Below are 22,562 nucleotides of genomic sequence, written 5' to 3'. Positions count from 1 at the left end.
GGTGGTATGAGAATGGTTACTTATCTAATATTTATAGTGCTCTTTTATAGAAAGATTTACCAAATTTCAGATATGACGCTCCAGTGAGTGACCAGCTATTTATGCAGTAGTCAATATGTGAAAGTATCATTGCATGTAAAAACATAAGACCTGCACCAGGTACTCATGTTGGAATTTGCTAAAAAATTACTCAAATTGTATTTTACCCTGTTTGACGTTTTCTTAATGTGCCTCTTAAATGATAAAGAAGAGTCCAGAGTAACCCACGGATACTGACACTCATCCACAAGCTGTAATTGTTACCTTCCTACAAAAACATTAAAACGGGACATTATGTTTGGGCGATTGGAATCATATATGCTGTTTTCTTGGTATTTAAAAGTAGACATGATTTATTAAGTGGAGAGACTTGTGCCGGTATAGATAATAGCCGGTAGATAATTTGCTTAATTGGGTTTCATTGTAGAAACCTACTCAGTGGCCTGGTACAGTGACCTAGTGGTTAGGGTGTCCGACCTGAGATCAGTAGGTTCAAACCCCGGCCGAGTCATACCAAAGACTATAAAAATGGGACCCGTTACCTCCCTGCTTGGCACTCAGCATCAAGGGTTGGAATTGGGGGTTAAATAACCAAAAATGATTCCCGGGCGCGGCACCGCTACTGCCCACTGCTCCCCTCACCTCACAGGGGGTGAACAAGGGATGGGTCAAATGCAGAGGACAAATTTCACCACACCGAGTGTGTGTGTGGCAATTGTTGGTACTTTAACGTTAACTTTAAATGTTGTGGTACAACCGGTCCTACAAAATTTAAAAATGGCTGATGTCACAGCTCAGAAAATGCCAAAAGTCAGAGCAAATTCCAAACGATCCATTTGGAGGATGTATAAAGGAAGGCAAGATGCTTTATATCAGTGGTTCTTAACCTGGGTTCGATCGAACCCTAGGGGTTCGGTGAGTCGGGCTAAGGGTTTCGGCGGAGGTCAAGACACACCCGACTCATCGTGTAAATAAAAACTTTTCCCTATCGGCGTACTGCGGATACGGCAACAGCAGAAGTCAGACTGATTTGCAAGTGTGTAATTTGTTGTGAGTTTATGCACTGTGTTGGTTTTGTTCTTTGAACAAGGTGATGTTCATGCACGGTTCATTTTGTGCACCAGTAAAAAAACATGGTAATACTTTAGTATGGGGAACATATTCACCATTAATTAGTTGCTTATTATCATGCAAATTAGTAACATATTGGTTCTTAACTAGTCATTATTAAGTACTTATTAATGCCTTATTCGGCATGGCCTTATTATAACCCTAACCCTCTAACCCTGGCCCGGACCCTCTAACCCTAACCCTAACCAAGTAACTCTAAATTAAGTCTTTGTTACTTAGAATATGTTCCCCTAGTGTCCACAAAACTCTAAATTAAGTCTTTGTTACTTAGAATATGTTCCCCATACTAAAGTGTTACCAAAAACATATAACTTTGTCTTGAATTTGATAAAAAAAACTTTTTATTTTTCACTAAAGAAGGGTTCGGTGAATGCGCATATGAAACTGGTGGGGTTCGGTACCTCCAACAAGGTTAAGAACCACTGCTTTATATATATCGACGAAATGCGTCCACGGTTTGATTTTAACATTTTAGGGGCTAATGCAGATTTATTGTTTTTTTTGTTTTTTTGTACAAACGTTTGTATTTTGTCGTTGTGATCCTCCTCATACATGCAAGCATTAACGTTGTTAGGTCTATTTTAAGGGGGCTCTTAAGCCCCCCTAAATAATTTGCTGTATTTTTTTTTTCATAAATAATTGCAGAATATAACATTTAATATAAATATGCAGGAATATGAGTTTAAGTAAATAATAATATAACCTGTTATTAAACACTATGATTATAAATAATTTCAAGACCCTTTGTCAGCGCTTATTATTTAATCCAATCCATTCCATCAGTAACGCCCTCATTAGTATACTAAAAATACATTCCACATTTTCACTGTTACCTTAGCAATGTCGAGCCAGACCGCAGCAGCATTAAGGCTATGTCCGGTGCATTCACAACACTGCAAGCTAGGATGTCTAATTCATATTTTTTTTTGTCAAATCTGATCATTTTATGGAGTCGTTCACATTACAAGAAAATTTGTCCAGACTCCAATGTGAATGCAAACTGACCCGCATATAGACATGGCGTCACAAGGTTGCACGTCCTGCAGTGTTTGCGGAAGTAAAGTGAAGTGAGGTGAATTACATTTATATAGCGCTTTTTCTCAAGTGACTCAAAGCGCTTTACATAGTGAAACCCAATATCTAAATTACATGTAAACCAGTGTGGGTGGCACTGGGAGCAGGTGGGTAAAGTGTCTTGCCCAAGGACACGACTTCAGTGACTAGGATGGCGGAAGCGGGGATCGAACCTGCAACCCTCAAGTTGCTGGCACGGCTGCTCTACCAACCGAGCTATACCGCCCCACTCGGAAGTAAACATGCTTTAATTCGAGTCGTCTCAGTACTTGCGCATTTGTTGCAATTTCAAGGATTCTGTGCAATCAAACGCAACATTTTCTGAAACACGGAGAAGATTATGAAAGATGTTGTCTCTATCAGTTTTGGGCACATTTGCAATGTCTGCTCTGAAAAGCGTGTTGGCGATCAGTGGTGCAACATTGATTGACGTGAGTTCCTGAAACATTATTTTCGCCTGTTTCGGAATTTTGTATACGTCTATTTCGGTGAATAATGATGGCGCTTATGATAAGCATCATCATTATTCACCTTTATGCGACCGAAACGCGGGAGTGTTCACACTGAAGTCACATTATACGACTATCGGATTGATTTGTAATATAAAACTCATACTAATAATGTCTGTTATATTGCTGACAGACAAATAAATTCCGTACCGTATCATAAGCAAATCCCAATTTTACAGCTGTGCAGTATAGGTGTGCTACCTAAACTCGATTGGTGTAGTTTAATAGCCTTAGTCTTATTTTAGAGTTGTGTTTTGGGAGTTCTGAGGATTGGATGCACTGACAGACTCATATTTAAAAAGGAGTTCTATGGGTGTTTTTTTTAATATTCACATTTATCGTTTTCACCATAAATGGCAAGTTATTGTGATAGTCCATATCACCCATCCCTACTGGCCAGGTGTGGCCCGTGGAACTTGAATTTGCCTTAAATTGCAGTAGTAACAGGAAACTAACAATATTGCTAACAATATTGCTTTCCAACCATCGATTCGATTTCTTCAGTATTTGCTATGTAATTTTAATACAGTAACAACAAGTTGTAAGCGAAAAAATCTTGCAAGTGCAAAAATTCTGAATCAAAGAGGTTGTACACAGACAACATATATTTGGGTGGACATTGAGCCCGTTTTACAGGCAATGAAGTTTATTTACACCAGAACCTCCTCTGTTTTCAGGTCAACTTCGTAGTGCTGTGCAAGTTGGTTTACACTGCTATCATCTGTGCAATGTTTTCTTGTTTCCAAGTTGCCTGCTAGCTTTTCCATGCAACAACACTGTCCCATACTTGCCAACCCTCCTGAATTTTCCGGGAGACTCGCAAATTTCAGAGCCTCTCCCGAAAATCTCCCGGGACAACCATTCTCTCGAATTTCTCCCGATTTCCAACCGGACTTAAGGACCTGAGTGAGGACAACCTGTCGTCACGTCCAATTTTCCTTCATATAAACAGCGTGCCGGCCCAGTCACGTTATAACATCTACGGCTTTTGGCGAGTGCACAACTGCACACACAACAAGAAGGAGACGAAGCAGAAGAACGAAGAAGAGACAGTCATGGCGACGACGAGTGACAGAAAATAGAACGAGGATGTACAATTCAACCCTAAACTCACTCCTTTCCTGCAAATAAAATTTCACAGATGCTGCCCATACCTATGCTCCTTCAAAGGCTGTGCTACTGGCTGCAAAGCATTGCACTTTCAAATACAACAATGAGTAAAGGAGTGTTATGTGTGCGTACATGTGTAAATAAATTAACACTGAATTTATTTATATATATATATATATATATATATATATATATATATATATATATATATATATATAAATACATATATATATATGTATATATATATATATATATATATATATATATATATATATATATATATATATATATATATATATATATATATATATATAAATAAAAGAAATACTTGAATTTCAGTGTTAATTTATTTACACATGGATCTTCAGCTCTCACTGGATCGGTTCGCAGCTGAGTGTGAAGCGACTGGGATGAGAATCAGCACCTCCAAGTCCGGGTCCATGGTTCTCGCCCGGAAAAGGGTGGAGTGCCATCTCCGGGTTGGGGAGGAGATCTTGCCCCAAGTGGAGGAGTTCAAGTACCTCGGAGTCTTGTTCACGAGTGAGGGAAGAGTGGATCGTGAGATCGACAGGCGGATCGGTGCGGCGTCTTCAGTAATGCGGACGCTGTATCGATCCGTTGTGGTGAAGAAGGAGCTGAGCCGGAAGGCAAAGCTCTCAATTTACCGGTCGATCTATGTTCCCATCCTTACCTATGGTCATGAGCTTTGGGTTATGACCGAAAGGACAAGATCACGGGTACAAGCGGCCGAAATGAGTTTCCTCCGCCGGGTGGCGGGGCTCTCCCTTAGAGATAGGGTGAGAAGCTCTGCCATCCGGGAGGAGCTCAAAGTAAAGCCGCTGCTCCTCCACATCGAGAGGAGCCAGATGAGGTGGTTCGGGCATCTGGTCAGGATGCCACCCGAACGCCTCCCTAGGGAGGTGTTTAGGGCACGTCCGACCGGTAGGAGGCCGCGGGGAAGACCCAGGACACGTTGGGAAGACTATGTCTCCCGGCTGGCCTGGGAACGCCTCGGGGTCCCACGGGAAGAGCTGGACGAAGTGGCTGGGGAGAGGGAAGTCTGGGCTTCCCTGCTTAGGCTGCTGCCCCCGCGACCCGACCTCGGATAAGCGGAAGAAGATGGATGGATGGATGGAATAAAATACATATATATATATATAGCTAGAATTCACTGAAAGTCAAGTATTTATTTTATTTATATATATATATATATATATATATATATATATATATATACGTAGAAGAAATACTTGAATTTCAGTGAATTCTAGCTATATATATATATATATATATATATGTATTTTATATATATATAAATATATATATATATATATACTGTATATATATATATATATAAAATTCACTGAAAGTCAAGTATTTATTTTATTTATATATATATATATATATATATATATATATATATATATATATATATATATATATATATATATATATATATATATATATATATATATATAAATTGTATAAATCTCCTGACGATTGAGGGTACCCCCCCTCATGAAACAGGCCTGTAGAGATGAAATAGTCTTGTGATTTTTTTTCCCCACACATACATATATTACGCTCTACTACGGTATCGAGCACTATTTTTTGGATAACCTTATTAAGACATATATATATATATATATATATATATATGTATATATATATATATGGGCTTCACGGTGGCAGAGGGGTTAGTGCATCTGCCTCACAATACCAAGGTCCTGAGTAGTCTTGGGTTCAATCCCGGGCTCGGGATCTTTCTGTGTGGAGTTTGCATGTCCTCCCCGTGACTGCGTGGGTTCCCTCCGGGTACTCCGGCTTCCTCCCACTTCCAAAGACATGCACCTGGGGATAAGTTGATTGGCAACACTAAATTGGCCCTAGTGTGTGGATGTGAGTGTGAATGTTGTCTGTCTATCTGTGTTGGCCCTGCGATGAGGTGGCGACTTGTCCAGGGTGTACCCCGCCTTCCGCCCGATTGTAGCTGAGATAGGCTCCAGCGCCCCCCGCGACCCCAAAGGGAATAAGCGGTAGAAAATGGATGGATGGATGGATATATATATATATAAATATATATATATATATATACGTAGAAGAAATACTTGAATTTCAGTGAATTCTAGCTATAAATATACTCCTCCCCCCTTAACCCCGCCCCCCGGCATCGCCCCCCCGCCCGATCCCGCCCACCTGAACCCCCCTCCCAAAAAAAATCTCCCGAATTCGGCGGTCTCAAGGTTGGCAAGTATGCACTGTGCTGATGTGTTTAGGCTATCTCATGCTTACTAAAGATGACTAAAGCTTTCTGAAACGTCTACTTTCAATCATTTAGATGTATTCAGTGTTGTGTAATTCTAATACAGTGCCAAAAAGTTGTAAGCGAAAAGATCTTGCAAGTGCAAACATTTTTTTGCTCCCACGCTCGCGTCACAGGAACCCCCTTGGGGCTAAGCCCCCCTGTTCTTCAGACTTAATAACACCACTGCTTGCAAGTTAAGGTGCCAGGATACATCAGAAATATGTTAACATGAGTTATAGTTCAGTAATGGTAAATGGGTTTTACTTGTATAGCGCTTTTCTACCTTCAAGGTACTCAAAGCGCTTTGACACTATTTCACCATTCACCCATTCATACACACATTCACACACTGATGGCGGGAGCTGTCATGCAAGGCCTTAACCACAATCCATCAGGAGCAAGGGTGAAGTGTCTTGCTCAAGGACACAACGGACATGACGAGGTTGGTAGAAAGTGGGGATTGAACCAGGAACCCTCAGTTTGCTGGCACGGCCACTCTCCCAAATGCGCCACCCCATCCCCAGTGGAAAATAACCGTTTTTTTTTATCAGTCAATATTAGTAAAAAGTAAAAGTGGTTAACTTTTTTTGATCCTTATATCGATTATTGGGAGTAACGCACTATAATGTAAAACAATTACAGAAATGATAATGTAACACAGTATTGTAAGGCATTTCAAATGTGCTTTTCCACTTCTGCACCCATAAAAGGCATCCACTTGGAATGTAGGAATCATAATCAACTCCACTGTATTTCTGTTGAAGCCCTGCCTTCAAACACGGCATGAGCTGTGTGCTTCTAGGGATGACCTTTTTGCAGAACGGACTCTGATATTAACAAAAGAAACAATAATGAAATACAAAACTATGTTTGTCTGTAAATAAATAAATAAATAAAAATAAAAATAAATGATTGTATCGTCACTGTTGATGCAGCATCAGACTCTATGAGGGGCCGTTAGGGACATTATTCAGAATTACCTCTTACATACACTACTGAAATGCTCTCACACAAACAACTGAAATCTTTTTCTTTTATACACACTACTGAAACACTCTTATAAACACTACTGAAATGCTCTTACATACACAACTGAAATGCTCTCACATAAACAACTGAAATCTTTTTCTTTTATACACACTACTGAAACACTCTTATAAACACTACTGAAACACTCTTATAAACACTACTGAAACACTCTTATAAACACTACTGAAACATTCTTACATATACACTACTGAAACACTCTTATAAACACTACTGAAATGCTCTTACATACACTACTGAAACACTCTTATAAACACTACTGAAACACTCTTATAAACACTACTGAAACACTCTTACATAAACTACTGAAACACTCTTATAAACACTACTGAAACACTCTTATCAACACTACTGAAATGCTCTTACATACACTACTGAAACACTCTTATAAACACTACTGAAACACTCTTACATAAACTACTGAAACACTCTTATCAACACTACTGAAACACTCTTACATACACTACTGAAACACTCTTATAAACACTACTGAAACACTCTTACATACACTACTGAAACACTCTTATAAACACTACTGAAACACTCTTATAAACACTACTGAAACACTCTTATAAACACTACTGAAACACTCTTATAAACACTACTGAAATGTTTTTGTCTCACGCACACACACGCGCACACCTGGAATTATTTTTCACTAGTATGTATAAACGGATTTCACCTGTGTGTGTGTGTGCTTTTAACACGTGCGTGTGAGAGACAACAATTTCAGTAGTATGTGTGCAAAGATTTCAGTTATATGTATGAGCGCATCTTACCAGTGTGTATGCAAGCATTTTACCAGTGAGTGTGAGCGATGTTGCATTCCGGTTCCGGTCACCAATAATCCCCGCCCCTTTTCAGACAGTTTTTTTTTTTTTTTTTTTAGGCCAAGTTGTGGACAAAATGTCTGCGGACAAGTAGCTTAACCGAGGTGGGAGCTCCACTTCATAATTTGAGGGCTTCAGCTGAGAATATAAGAACACTTTCAATGCAACAAGTGTCGGGCTGCCGCCGTGCAGGCCGCGGCACCTGAGCGGCCACACAGGTGCCTTTCTCCTCCCGACAGCCAAGCAGCCTGGAGCAAATGTTATCTTGCGAGTTTACACTGCAGCATCATCAAGTGCAACGTTTCAGTTCATGGACATCGAAGCAAGAGGAGGAAAAGGTAATTAGACATTATTTATTTCTAAATGATTGTAGAATCACACGAAATGTAAGGCGACATGGCATGTAGTGAGCTACAATGGTAACATGTCGAAATGTGAGTCACGTCGTGGTACGTCAGTAGCTGATCAAATACTAATGATAATGGATTACATTTATTTAGCGCTTTTCTATCGACTTGATAAGGGGTCCCCAAACTACGGCCCGCGGGCCGGTTACTGCTTGCCAAAGTCCAACATCCGGTTCGCTGGAGAAAAAAAAAGTTGTATTATTATTTTCAATCTGTCTTTTCTAATCCATATTTTGGTGTCCCCTAGCCGCTCAGGCTAATCATATTGTCTAAAAATGCATTTCCCTGTATGACTTATATCGTCTTAGCTGTTTTCATGTGATCTGATTGTTACATTCTTATTTCAGAGTCACCACGCAGCTGCATGGCCATTTCAACAAAGACGGAATAAACAACCTCTGGATTCATGGAACTTCTCTGCACACAAATATATTAATTGGAATATTCAATAAATTTCACATAGAAACATTGTGATTATTATTTTCAACAGTGTGTTGAAAACAACCTTTTTTGGCTCAGAAAGGTTCCTTATGTCTTATTATTCATATGCTTTCAATACTTATAACACCTGGCTTAAGTTTATTGCACAAACCCCTTACCATTGCCAATATTAAAACAACACTGCCATTGGTTTGTGCTGTAAAAAAAAAGTGTTTGTGCTGTTAAGTTTGTTGTTATTCCAAAATAGATTTTCTGACTGGTGATGTCATCCAGCCCCCCCACCTCCTCAAAATCTTCCCACACTTGTCCCAATTGTTTGTGCTGAATATTTTTTGGCTCCAAAATTATAGTTTAAGTTAATGTGTTAATATTTACACCTAGCCCCAAACCTAAATACAATAATCACAAACAAAAACATTGTGTATCACAAACGTTTGGGGAGATTTTGACAAAGTGTGTGAGATAATGGGGGCTGGATGACATTACTAGTCAGAACATGTATTTTAAAATAACTTAAAAACCTCAACAGTAGAAACATAAATGTTCACAGCACAAACATATTGCAGTGTTATTTTGATATTTGCAATAATAAAGTGGGCAACTTCATACAGGTCCGTATAACAGATTCCTTATTTATTTATTTTTTACAAAATGTTTAAACAAAATGTTAATTTGCAGAATACACTGCACAAGTGAAGAAAACATTTTAACAAACCTTATAATTCCCATGTTCACTGAATAAAGTGCAGAATTGAAGTGAAAATGTCTATTCCATAGTTGCCATCATTTTCAAGTGGGTTCACTTGTTGAAAAATGTTCATTGTTGTCTCATTAATGTTTACATCTATGTCTGGAATTACACACCGACAAGTATTGAAAGCATATGAATAATAAGACATAAGGAACCTTTCTGAGCCAAAAAAGGTTGTTTTCAACACACTGTTGAAAATAATAATCACAATGTTTCTATGTGAAATTTATTGAATATTCCAATTAATATATTTGTGTGCAGAGAAGTTCCATGAATCCAGAGGTTGTTTATTCCGTCTTTGTTGAAATGGTCATGCAGCTGCGTGGTGACTCTGAAATAAGAATGTAACAATCAGATCACATGAAAACAGCTAAGACGATATAAGTCATACAGGGAAATGCATTTTTAGACAATATGATTAGCCTGAGCGGCTAGGGGACACCAAAATATGGATTAGAAAAGACAGATTGAAAATAATAATACAACATTTTTTTTCTCCAGCGAACCGGATGTTGGACTTTGGCAAGCAGTAACCGGCCCGCGGGCCGTAGTTTGGGGACCCCTTATCAAGTCGATAGAAAAGCGCTAAATAAATGTAATCCATTATCATTAGTATTTGATCAGCTACTGACGTACCACGACGTGACTCACATTTCGACATGTTACCATTGTAGCTCACTACAATGCCATGTCGCCTTACATTTCGTGTGATTCTACAATCATTTAGAAATAAATAATGTCTAATCACCTTTTCCTCCTCTTGCTTCGATGTCCATGAACTGAAACGTTGCACTTGATGATGCTGCAGTGTAAACTCGCAAGGTAACATTTGCTCCAGGCTGCTTGGCTGTCGGGAGGAGAAAGACACCTGTGTGGCCGCTCAGGTGCTGCGTCCTGCAGGGGCGACCCATGTTGCATTGAAAGTGTTCTTATATTCTCCGCTGAAGCCCTCAAATTATGAAGTGGAGCTCCCACCTCGGTTAAGCTACTTGTCCGCAGACATTTTGTCAACAACTTGGCTTTAAAAAAAAAAAAAAACCCTGTCTGAAAAGGGGCGGGGATTATTGGTGACCGGAACCGGAATGCAACATCGCTCACACACACTAGTAAGATGCTTGCATACACACTGGTAAGATGCGCTCATACACATAACTGAAATCTTTGCACACATACTACTGAAATTGTTGTCTCTCACACGCACGTGTAAAAAGCACACACACACACAGGTGAAATCCGTTTATACATACTAGTGAAAAATAATTCCAGGTGTGTGTGCGTGTGTGTGCGTGAGACAAAAACATTTCAGTAGTGTTTATAAGAGTGTTTCAGTAGTGTTTATAAGAGTGTTTCAGTAGTGTATGTAAGAGTGTTTCAGTAGTGTTTATAAGAGTGTTTCAGTAGTTTATGTAAGAGTGTTTCAGTAGTGTTTATAAGAGCGTTTCAGTAGTGTTTATAAGAGCGTTTCAGTAGTGTTTATAAGAGTGTTTCAGTAGTGTTTATAAGAGTGTTTCAGTAGTGTATGTAAGAGCATTTCAGTAGTGTTTATAAGAGTGTTTCAGTAGTGTTTATAAGAGTGTTTCAGTAGTGTGTATAAAAGAAAAAGATTTCAGTTTATGTGAGAGCATTTCAGTTGTGTATGTAAGAGCATTTCAGTAGTGTTTATAAGAGTGTTTCAGTAGTGTGTATAAAAGAAAAAGATTTCAGTTGTTTGTGTGAGAGCATTTCAGTAGTGTATGTAAGAGGTAATTCTGAATAATGTCCCTAACGGCCCCTCATAGACTCAACCAACTCATCAATTAGATGAGTGGTCACAACGACGAGCCAATTGTTTATCCGTTATTACAACATTTTGCAATGGTGGCCATTTGAAAAAGTAGTTGTAACCATCAGCAAATAACACCTGGCAAATAATTTAATATGTTCTTTGTTTTTACATGTTTTTAAGGACAAATATTATGTATGATTGAAATGTCGAATTTCATGCAATTATCTGGGTGAAAGTAACTCGAAAGTAAGTAGGGTTACAGTTACAATTGGTAACAGTAATATTTAAATAGAACATATGAACTTTCAAATGACAATAACTATTATTGTTACATACACAGTATTAGTATACACCATTTGAGAACTAATGTGCGGTGTTGTCAGTACAAACAAACCAGAGGTCGACCGATAATATAATGCACATTTCAGAACGTACTGTTTTGTGTTTTGCCAACTATAACATTTTTTCTTTACTGTGAACTACTAATTGCTTCACAAGAATGAACAACACAACCTGAGATTTTTCGAATTTCACTGAAATTTAACAATTGCAGATAGAATAATTGCAATGTCAGGACATTGTAAATGGCCTACATGCCAAGAATATTTATAATGAAGCTGTCAAAAAACCCATATTGCCCTCTTGTTCATGTTCCTTAAAACACCTCTTTGCGTGAGATATTAATGTGTCCAAGTGCACTTACCCTTCTCTTGAATAATCTCATGCTTTTTCAAAGATGGTCAAATTGTGTTAATGGTCAAATGTTTCATTAATGAGCAGCCCCATCAAATAAGGCAGAATGGAACATGTTCTTCTATCACAAAGACTCCATTTGCAAGTGTAACAGTGTAAAGCACTCTCATCTTTTTGCATCACAGCAGGTTATCAACTTTCATTTCAGAACTAACGTCGGCATGAAAAAATAAATGCCCAATAATGATCAAATAGAGATTAATATTTGTCTTTTGGACTGTTTTTTATTTGTTTATTGTTTAATTGCAATAGTTCCGAACATTTTCTTCAGCAAAATTTGCCGAATTTGCACATTTCTTCATTAAACAAGGCAGAAACATAAGATGATGCTGCCCGAGCCAAGCCAAGATTTTCCTAAAAAACTACTTTTAATTGGATCTGTGCCCACTGTGTTTGGCAATGGACGAGTAAGTAATATAATACGGTATTACATTAGCGATGTAGCTCGTAGCGTAGCTTATAGCCTTTAAACCTGCTCAGTGGCCTTGTGGTTAGACTCTAACCTTGTTGGAGGTACCGAACCCCACCAGTTTCATATGCGCATTCACCGAACCCTTCTTTAGTGAAAAATAAAATGTTTTTTTTTTTTTTTTAAATTCAACACAGAGTTATATGTTTTTTTTTTACTGGTGCACAAAATAAACCGTGCATGAACATCACCTTGTTCAAAGAACAAAACCAACACAGTGCATGAACTCACAACAAATTACACACCTGCAAATCAGATGGAAAATTAGAAGGAACATAGTTTGGGGGTATCCATAATACGTCAATAGGGAGAAGTTTTTATTTACACGATGAGTCAGGTGTGTCTTGACCTCCGCGGTGGAGGCTCCGCCGAACCCCTGAGGCCGACTCACCGAACCCCTAGGGTTCAATGGAACCCAGGTTAAGAACCACTGGGTTAGAGTGTCTGCCCTGAGATCGGTAGCTCGTGAGTTCAAACCCTGGCCGAGTCATACCAAAGACTATAGAAATGGGACCCATTACCTCCCTGCTTGGCACTCAATGGTTGGAATTGGGGGTTAAATTACCAAAATGATTACCGAGCGCGGCCACCGCTGCTGCTCACTGCTCCCCTCACCTCCCAGGGGGTGGAACAAGGGGATGGGTCAAGTGCAGAGAGTAATTTCACCGCACCTAGTCTGTGTGTGACTATCAGTGGTACTTTAAAGGCCTACTGAAATGCGATTTTCTTATTTAAACGGGGATAGCAGGTCCATTCTATGTGTCATACTTGATCATTTCGCGATATTGCCATATTTTTGCTGAAAGGATTTAGTAGAGAACATCGACGATAATGTTCGCAACTTTTGGTCGCTGATAAAAAAGACTTGCCTGTACCGGAAGTAGCAGACGATATGCGCGTGACGTCACAGGTTGTGGAGCTCCTCACATCTGCACATTGTTTACAATCATGGCCACCAGCAGCGAGAGCGATTCGGACCAAGAAAGCGACGATTTCCCCATTAATTTGAGCGAGGATGAAAGATTTGTGGATGAGGAAAGTGAGAGTGAAGGACTAGAGGGCAGTGGGAGCAATTCAGATAGGGAAGATGCTGTGAGAGGCGGGTGGGACCTGATATTCAGCTGGGAATGACTAAAACAGTAAATAAACACAAGACATATGTATACTCTATTAGCCACAACACAACCGGGCTTATATTTAATATGCAACAAATTAATCCCGCATAACAAACACCTCCCCCCTCCCGTCCATATAACCCGCCAATACAACTCAACACCTGCATAACACACTCAATCCCACAGCCCAAAGTACCGTTCACCTCCCCAAAGTTCATACAGCACATATATTTCCCCAAAGTCCCCAAAGTTACGTACGTGACATGCACATAGTGGCACGCACGTACGGGCAAGCGATCAAATGTTTGGAAGCCGCAGCTGCACGCGTACTCACAGTACCGTGTCTGCGTATCCAACTCAAAGTCCTCCTGGTAAGAGTCTCTGTTGTCCCAGTTCTCCACAGGCCAATGGTAAAGCTTGACTGTCATCTTCCGGGAATGTAAACAATGAAACACCGGCTGTGTTTGTGTTGCTGCAGTCGGCCGCAATACACCGCTTCCCACCTACAGCCTTCTTCTTTGCTGTCTCCATTGTTCATTGAACAAATTGCAAAAGATTCACCAACACAGATGTCCAGAATACTGTGGAATTTTGCGATAAAAACAGACGACTTAATAGCTGGCCACCATGCTGTCCCAAAATGTCCTCCACAATCCGTGACGTCACACGCTGACGTCATCATACCGAGACGTTTTCGGCAGGATATTTCGCGCAAAATTTAAAATTGCACTTTAGTTTGCTAACCCGGCCGTATTGGCATGTGTTGCAATGTTAAGATTTCATCATTGATATATAAACTATCAGACTGCATGGTCGGTAGTAGTGGGTTTCAGTAGGCCTTTAACTTTAACTTTAGCCTTTTGTTTACAAAGGGTGAAGCAGCAGTACAGAGTAGAAAAGCCTTTTATCGTCACTATACATATGTACACATCCAGGATCTAGCATTGGAGAGATGCATACTCGGTAGCGGTTTAGCCTTAGCATATAGTACCAGAGCTGTAGCCTCGCTTCTACTTCCTCTTTCTGCTCTCGCTATATCATCTGGGATGTTGTGCATGTGGTGAAAGTCAGTCAAAACAGATGGCTGTTGGCGGTCACCGATGATCATAAGGTCCTGATAAAAGCAAGAAAGTATTCGCCTTGTAAGTTTCGTAAATACACGTTTTACATCATTTTTATTTTCTCAGGCATTTTTATGTTCCACCAGTGTGTAAAACATAATTTAGGTTGTTCAAAATTTTGACGTAAGATATTTTTTCAGAACCTTGCAATAAGCTTATCTCACGTCTTCCTATGAGGAAGCAGGGCCTGGGGAATCTGTGGTGGGCTCTTCTATTTCTGGGGCTGAGGTTGCTGAGGTAGTTAAAAAGCTCCTCGGTGGCAAGGCCCCGGGGGTGGATGAGACCCGCCCGGAGTTCCTTAAGGCTCTGGATGCTGTGGGGCTGTCTTGGTTGACAAGACTCTGCAGCATCGCGTGGACATCGGGGGCGGTACCTCTGGATTGGCAGACCGGGGTGGTGGTTCCTCTCTTTAAGAAGGGGAACCGGAGGGTGTGTTCCAACTATCGTGGGATCACACTCCTCAGCCTTCCCGGTAAGGTCTATTCAGGTGTACTGGAGAGGAGGCTACGCCGGATAGTCGAACCTCGGATTCAGGAGGAACAGTGTGGTTTTCGTCCTGGTCGTGGAACTGTGGACCAGCTCTATACTCTCGGCAGGGTCCTTGAGGGTACATGGGAGTTTGCCCAACCAGTCTACATGTGCTTTGTGGACTTGGAGAAGTCATTTGACCGTGTCCCTCGGGAGGTCCTGTGGGGAGTGCTCAGAGAGTATGGGGTATCGGACTGTCTGATTGTGGCTGTCCGCTCCCTGTACGATCAGTGTCAGAGCTTGGTCCGCATTGCCGGCAGTAAGTCGGACACGTTTCCAATGAGGGTTGGACTCCGCCAAGGCTGCCCGTTGTCACCGATTCTGTTCATAACTTTTATGGACAGAATTTCTAGGCGCAGTCAAGGCTTTGAGGGGATCCAGTTTGGTGGCTGCAGGATTAGGTGTCTGCTTTTTGCAGATGATGTGGTCCTGATGGCTTCATCTGGCCAGGATCTTCAGCTCTCACTGGATCGGTTCGCAGCCGAGTGTGAAGCGACTGGGATGAGAATCAGCACCTCCAAGTCCGAGTCCATGGTTCTCGCCCGGAAAAGGGTGTAGTGCCATCACCGGGTTGGGGAGGAGACCCTGCCCCAAGTGGAGGAGTTCAAGTACCTAGGAGTCTTGTTCACGAGAGAGGGAAAAGTGGATCGTGAGATCGACAGGCGGATCGGTGCGGCATCTTCAGTAATGCGGACGCTGTATCGATCCGTTGTGGTGAAGAAAGAGCTGAGCCGGAAGGCAAAGCTCTCAATTTACCGGTCGATCTATGTTCCCATCCTTACCTATGGTCATGAGCTTTGGGTTATGACCGAAAGGACAAGATCACGGGTACAGGCGGCCGAAATGAGTTTCCTCCGCCGGGTGGCGGGGCTCTCCCTTAGAGATAGGGTGAGAAGCTCTGCCATCCGGGGGGAGCTCAAAGTAAAGCCACTGCTCCTCCACATCGAGAGGAGCCAGATGAGGTGGTTCGGGCAACTGGTCAGAATGCCACCCGAACGCCTCCCTCGGGAGGTGTTTAGGGCACGTCCAACCGGTAGGAAGCCACGGGGAAGACCCAGGACACGTTGGGAAGTCTATGTCTCCCGGCTGGCCTGGGAACGCCTCGGGATCCCCCGGGAGGAGCTGGACGAAGTGGCTGGGGAGAGGAAAGTCTGGGCTTCCCTGCTTAGGCTGCTGCCCCCGCGACCCGACCTCGGATAAGCGGAAGAAGATGGATGGATGGATGGATGGATAAGCTTATCTCTTAAACTACAAAACACGGCTGCCGGGGAGGGGACAAAGGTTCAGTCAGCCTGAAAGGGCGGAGTGAGGAGGGGTTAATTTCCATATAACAATTCCGCCTCTCAAAACGGCTTGTTTTGAAAGGGAGCCAAAAAGTGGCCTGAAGATGGTCTGTTAAACAAAATCTATGCGGAATTTTCGTCAAAGGACCATCAGTACATGTTATGTAGACCAGTGGTCCCCAACCTTTTTGTAGCTGCGGACCGGTCAACGCTTGAAAATTATAATTATTATTTTTTTTAATTAAAAAAAATGTTTTTTTGTCATAAAGAAATACAATCATGTGTGCTTACGGACTGTATCCCTGCAGACTGTATTGATCTATATTGATATATAATGTATATATTGTGTTTTTTATGTTGATTTACTAAAAACAATTTTGTATTTTTTTTGGTAATTTTTTTTTTGTAATTTTTTTTTGTAATATTTTTGTAATTTTTTTATTTTTTATTTCTTGTGCGGCCCGGTACCAATCGGTCCACGGACCGGCACCAGGCCGCAGCCCGGTGGTTGGAGACCACTGATTTGGATCACAAGCAAGTGTTTCAAATGTAGAAAAAAATAAATATAATAATATTACCTCTTTAAGTTCATTTAAAGGAATATATATTTCCAGCATAAGTATACAACTCAAAACCAGTGAAGTCGGCACGTTGTGTAAATCGTAAATAAAAACAAAATACAATGATTTGCAAAACCTTTTCAACTTATATTCAATTGAATAGACTGCAAGGACAAGATATGTAACGTTCGAACTTTACTTTACTTTTTTATTTTTTGCAAATATTAGCTCATATGGAATTTGATGCCTGCAATATGTTTCAAAAATGCTGGCACAAGTGGCAAAAAAGACTGAGAAAGTTGAGAAATGCTCATCAAAGACTTATTTGGATCATCCCACAGGTGAACAGGCTAATTGGGAACAGGTGGGTGCCATGATTGGGTATAAAAGCAGCTTCCATGAAATGCTCAGTCATTCACAAACAAGGATGGGACGAGGGTCACCACTTTGTGAACAAATGCATGAGCAACTTGTCGAACAGTTTAAGAACAACATCTTTCAACAAGCTATTGCAAAGAATTTAGGGATTTCACCATCTACAATCCGTAATAGCATCAAAAGGTTCAGAGAATCTGGAAAAATCACCGCACGTAAGTGGCAAGGCCGAAAATCAACATTGAATGCCCGTGACCTTTGATCCCTCAGGCGGTACTGCATCAAAAATCGACATCAGTGTGTAAAGGATATCATCACATGGGCTCAATAACACTTCAGAAACCACTGTCAGTAACTACAGTTTGTCGCTACATCTGTAAGTAAGTAGTTAAACCTCGACTATGCAAAGCGAAAGCCATTTATCAACAACACCCAGAAATGCCGCTGATGATTATTTGCAAAAAAAAAAAAAAGTTTCTCTGTTTGAACATTACATACCTTGTCTTTGCAGTATGTTCAATTGAATATAAGCTGGAAAGGATGTGTAAATCATTGTATTCTGTTTTTATTTACGATTTACACAACGTGCCAACTTCACTGGTTTTGGGTTTTGTAAATAGTTCTGGTGTAATTATCACTTTATTTTGAAGTTTAGTGACTTTTGCCTGCATGTGAGCTGAACAGAAAGGGATGTGTGTTATGTAAATATGTTCTATGACATCAATAAAGAAGCTTGTGGCGACTCTACCGTGTGAGTTGACACCCAGCCGACTCAATGAGTAACACCCATTCCTGTGCCATCACTTCTAAAGTGGTTGTATTGGAATTATGCTTCAAAGACCAGAAGCAATTAACCAGTCAAAATAGCCACTACACATATATTGCTAAACAGGAATGTTGGCAATAATTTGCCTAAATGCAATGAACATTGATACATTTTACATTTGCTTTGATGGAGAAATATAATCTTAGAGAACATTTTAATTTAAAACATTTGTACGCATGTACAACACTTAAGACCTTAAGTATATCAGTATGTGGGATTAAATTATGGAATGGATTAAGCAAAGATATCAAACAATGTACTAACATGATGCAATTCAAGAAACTGTGTTTACAAAGTACAAAAAAGAAGAGCCATGATAAACATTCTGAATTTATTTAATCCATCCATTCATTTTCTAGATAATCTTATTTATCTCACCATATGAAATATAATTTACTTCACTAATCATTATTTATTTATTTAGTTTTACTGTTATTACTTATGGAGTATATTGTGAATAAATTGAGAACAGTAAGTGAACAAAAGTGTTAGCAACTGCTTTGTAAAGGAAAAGGGGTAGGATTAAATAAGCTCTGCTTCTTCCTATTCCTAACATGTTGAATAGAGAAACTGGAAATTGTGATGTATCATGTTGTATGCATGCATGTTTGAAATAAACTCAAACTCAAACTCAAACTGCTCAGTTTCTTTGGTTTACAGTCGCCAGTATATTTGGGATAGAGTCTATTTAGCATAGGGAAAAACAATCATTGGTGAACATTTGAGTTATCTTCAAAAGCATATCAATAAAGCCAACTTGGATTTAAAGCAAACACCTAACCTCACAATTTTCCCCGTAAGAATGAGTTCCCTGGGAACCATAAAGGTTTGGCCAGTGTAAATCACTATGCTGATGATAAATGGGAAGATATTTTAGTCTAGACCAATGCAGTCCACAGATATGAGATCCTTGGATCCAAAGCTGGTTAAATCCTTCAGTATATCAACATCCTACTGTATATTTAACCAAATGGTCTCTAAATCCAGCTTGTTTGAGCTGGAACAAAACTCACATCAGGGGTTTGGAAAGATAATATAGGAAGTGAATACTTCAGGAGCCAAACTATAACATGTGTTATTGAGCAAAACCACTAAAAATGCTTACATGAGTGTTTGCGTACTGCACCCGAGTGGACTCTTCTTTCTCAAACACTAGACAAGGCTCACCCATGTCCCTACAGAAGTGCACTATTTATGTTTCTTAAAATAATTTAAGACATAATGTTGGTAGTCAACGTGCCAACAGATGGACCTTAGTCACTTTGGCTCTGTGCAGTTTCCATTGAAAAAAGGACCAGCATGTTTTCACAGTGAACGAGATCTTTATTTCACTGTGGTCCTTGAATATTTACCATTCTGGGGTTTCTTCCATGGGCTCAAAGAGGAAAAAAACTGAAGGTTTTGTTTTTCTGCCTTGTATTCTCTTGGTTTGTTTTGATGAAGAAGAACTATGACTAGCAAAAGCCCCAAAATAAGCACACACAAAAAGGCAACAATGCAGCACATGATCCTTTGTTTGCTACAAGTAATTTCACTGTGTGTCTGTTCATGCTTATTCTCTCTTTGTATGTGGCTTAGTGTGTGTGTGTGTGTGTGTGTGTGTGTGTGTGTGTGTGTGTGTGTGTGTGTGTGTGTGTGTGTGTGTGTGTCTGTCTGTGTGTGTGTGAGAGCGAAAGAGAGCTTATATATCAGCAAAAGAGAGTTAAATAAGTCAGTTACAGCCTTGGTGTTGGGCGGGGGTCTGAGCAGCAGATGCCAAGGAGACACAGTTCTCTTTTTAAGAGCTAAAAAAAGCTAACTACTGAATAGAGCTAATTAAATGTTGTCCACACAGATTTATTTTAATCATTTTAATAATCCTTTCGGGGTCACGGGGGGTGCTGAAGCCTATCTCAGTGGTAGAAAATGGATGGATGGATAGATTTTTAATAATCCTATAATAATATCACAAACTATATTATGTTTGCAGTTTGCAACTCTAAAGCAGGTCAAACAACCATCCATTTCCAAAACATTGGGATCACGGGAGAGCTGGAGCCTATCCCAACCGGGCGAATGTATTGCAGAATGGAAATAACATTATCAAAACAAAGATCTGGTCTCGGTTGCAAATATTTTACAGTTATTCTGAATTTAGGTCACCAGGAAGTATTATCAGTAACAAAAACAATTTAATAATAATTTAAGAAAACAACATACAAAACACAGAAAAATAAATCACTTGTTGAGCCATTTTGATACATTTTGCACATAAAATATGCAAAAAAACTAAGTACATCAGTGTATGCTATTAGGGGAAAAAATACTATTTATTATTTTAGCATTTGTGTTAAAGGTGATAAATGATTGTTTGTGTTGTATCTGATGTACCTAATTATTAACGAGGTCAATCATTTTTCAGAACATGTCGAGGGCCAATAAAAAACTAGCTGCGAGCCGAAAATGGCCTCCAAGCCGCACATTAAACACCACTGATTTAGACTATTAAAATCTATATATATATTATTATTTCACATTATTTGGAGTTTAATAAGTAATTCATATTTATGTGTGTATTAGGGAATTTGAGCAGGGACGAACCCCAGCATCTTAACTCTTGCAGAATTCTCATCAACAACTTTATCCCCCCTAAAAATGTTCCAATTAAACTCCCCCGCATTTTTTCTCAGACACTGCCTGTCTGTCTTTCCCGTGTTTTTGTTGTCTGTGTCTGCCAGCAAAGCAGAGCAGTCATTAATCACCAGTAAACGTGAGTGGAAGACACCTCTGGGAGGGAGAAGTTCTCTCATTTCTGCTCAGAAATTGCTTGCTGCCACAAGCACCATGAATATTACCAGCTGCATTGCTACTCATTCCAGATCTGATACAAAGTCACTATTTTGTAATACAAATGTACAACGTAGCCTTATTTCACTTATTTTACAACAATCCACACACAAATAAAGTGATGCAAATCATTTACCGCCTAATTGGAACTATTTATTCCTATAGAAAAAAAGTTAATTTATTCCTAGCACACCCCTGACTAATTCAACTAATTCAAACCAAATAGTGTTTGTTTTTGTCTTTAGCTCTTTTGGAAGAAAACAAAACAAATCATGATGAACAATCTATTTGAATTTTAAACCATTATAAGCTTTGACATTAGTCTGTTTTAAATTCAAAGGCTGTTATCAAAATGTGTGTCAACAACAAATTGAAATAGAACAACTTAGAAAAAAAGGACAAGTTGATATGAGGACCAACTCATTCTTCTTGTGAACAATAATAAACAATTTATGGAGAAACTGTGACATTTGAACACTTGTAAATTACAATTTACACGTGGTTTACTTGTAAATAGCACCAAATTAAAAGAACATTCCTTTAATTTGAAGTCACTTGTCCTGGCTATTCTAAGCAGAAGTTCCCAGAATATACTCTGTATTAAAGTATGAAATGATATGACTGTTCACCTGTGTTCAAAGAGGGGTCCATGCTTGAATTAGTTTGGTTTAGTCACGTTTGCACAAAAAGCCCATCAAACACTGCTGTGTCTCTGGAGGTGATCGCATGACCAAATACTTTGGTCTATATACTACATTTCTAACGCAAAATGAACAACACAATCAAACATGTATTTTACTGGTCAAGCATTTATTACTACCATGTTTAACTACGCGAACAAATGGTTGTTTCATTAGGCTTTTTCCTTCCAGCTGACGGTTGCTCTAACGTGGGATTAAGGGATCAAGGTGCTGAACGTAAAGGGTGGGTGAGATTGTCGAGGTTGTGCTCAGTCTTTATTTACCCGAGTTTAAAAAAATCAATGCCTCTTCTACAGTAGAAAAAGCTTGACGATCGATTGAAGATTTCAGAAAGCTTTACCTCGATGTCTGTTTGGCAACAGAACTAACAGAATGAGAAAGCATCTGTTTATTGTGAAAAAAGATCCACACACTAACAAAAACATGCTTTGTTCACATTATTTGATTTGATGGCTTTCTTACCTTGGAATTGCAAGCTTAAAGGCCTACTGAAATGTGATTTTCTTATTTAAACGGGGATAGAAGGTCCATTCTATGTGTCATACTTGATAATTTCGCGATATTGCCATATTTTTGCTGAAAGGATTTAGTAGAGA

General features: G+C 39.7%; 1 protein-coding gene and 1 long non-coding RNA gene across 2 annotated transcripts in view; both read right to left on the bottom strand.

Moving 5' to 3' along the window:
- LOC133618808 (cadherin-4-like) overlaps positions 1 to 22,562 on the bottom strand; it is a 628,483-nt gene that overhangs the window by 163,221 nt on the left and 442,700 nt on the right. The window lies entirely within an intron of this gene.
- Positions 9,857 to 10,490, bottom strand: LOC133618813 (uncharacterized). Its single transcript, XR_009817347.2, has 2 exons — positions 10,393 to 10,490; positions 9,857 to 9,975 (listed from the first exon to the last, which is right to left on the bottom strand). It is a non-coding gene; the product is annotated as an uncharacterized lncRNA (long non-coding RNA).

This window comes from Nerophis lumbriciformis, linkage group LG01 (assembly GCF_033978685.3).
Source record: "Nerophis lumbriciformis linkage group LG01, RoL_Nlum_v2.1, whole genome shotgun sequence".
In the NCBI taxonomy this organism is placed as follows: domain Eukaryota; kingdom Metazoa; phylum Chordata; class Actinopteri; order Syngnathiformes; family Syngnathidae; genus Nerophis; species Nerophis lumbriciformis.
The sequence above is the reverse complement of the archived record's forward strand: the minus strand, read 5'-3'. Positions and strand labels throughout refer to the sequence as shown.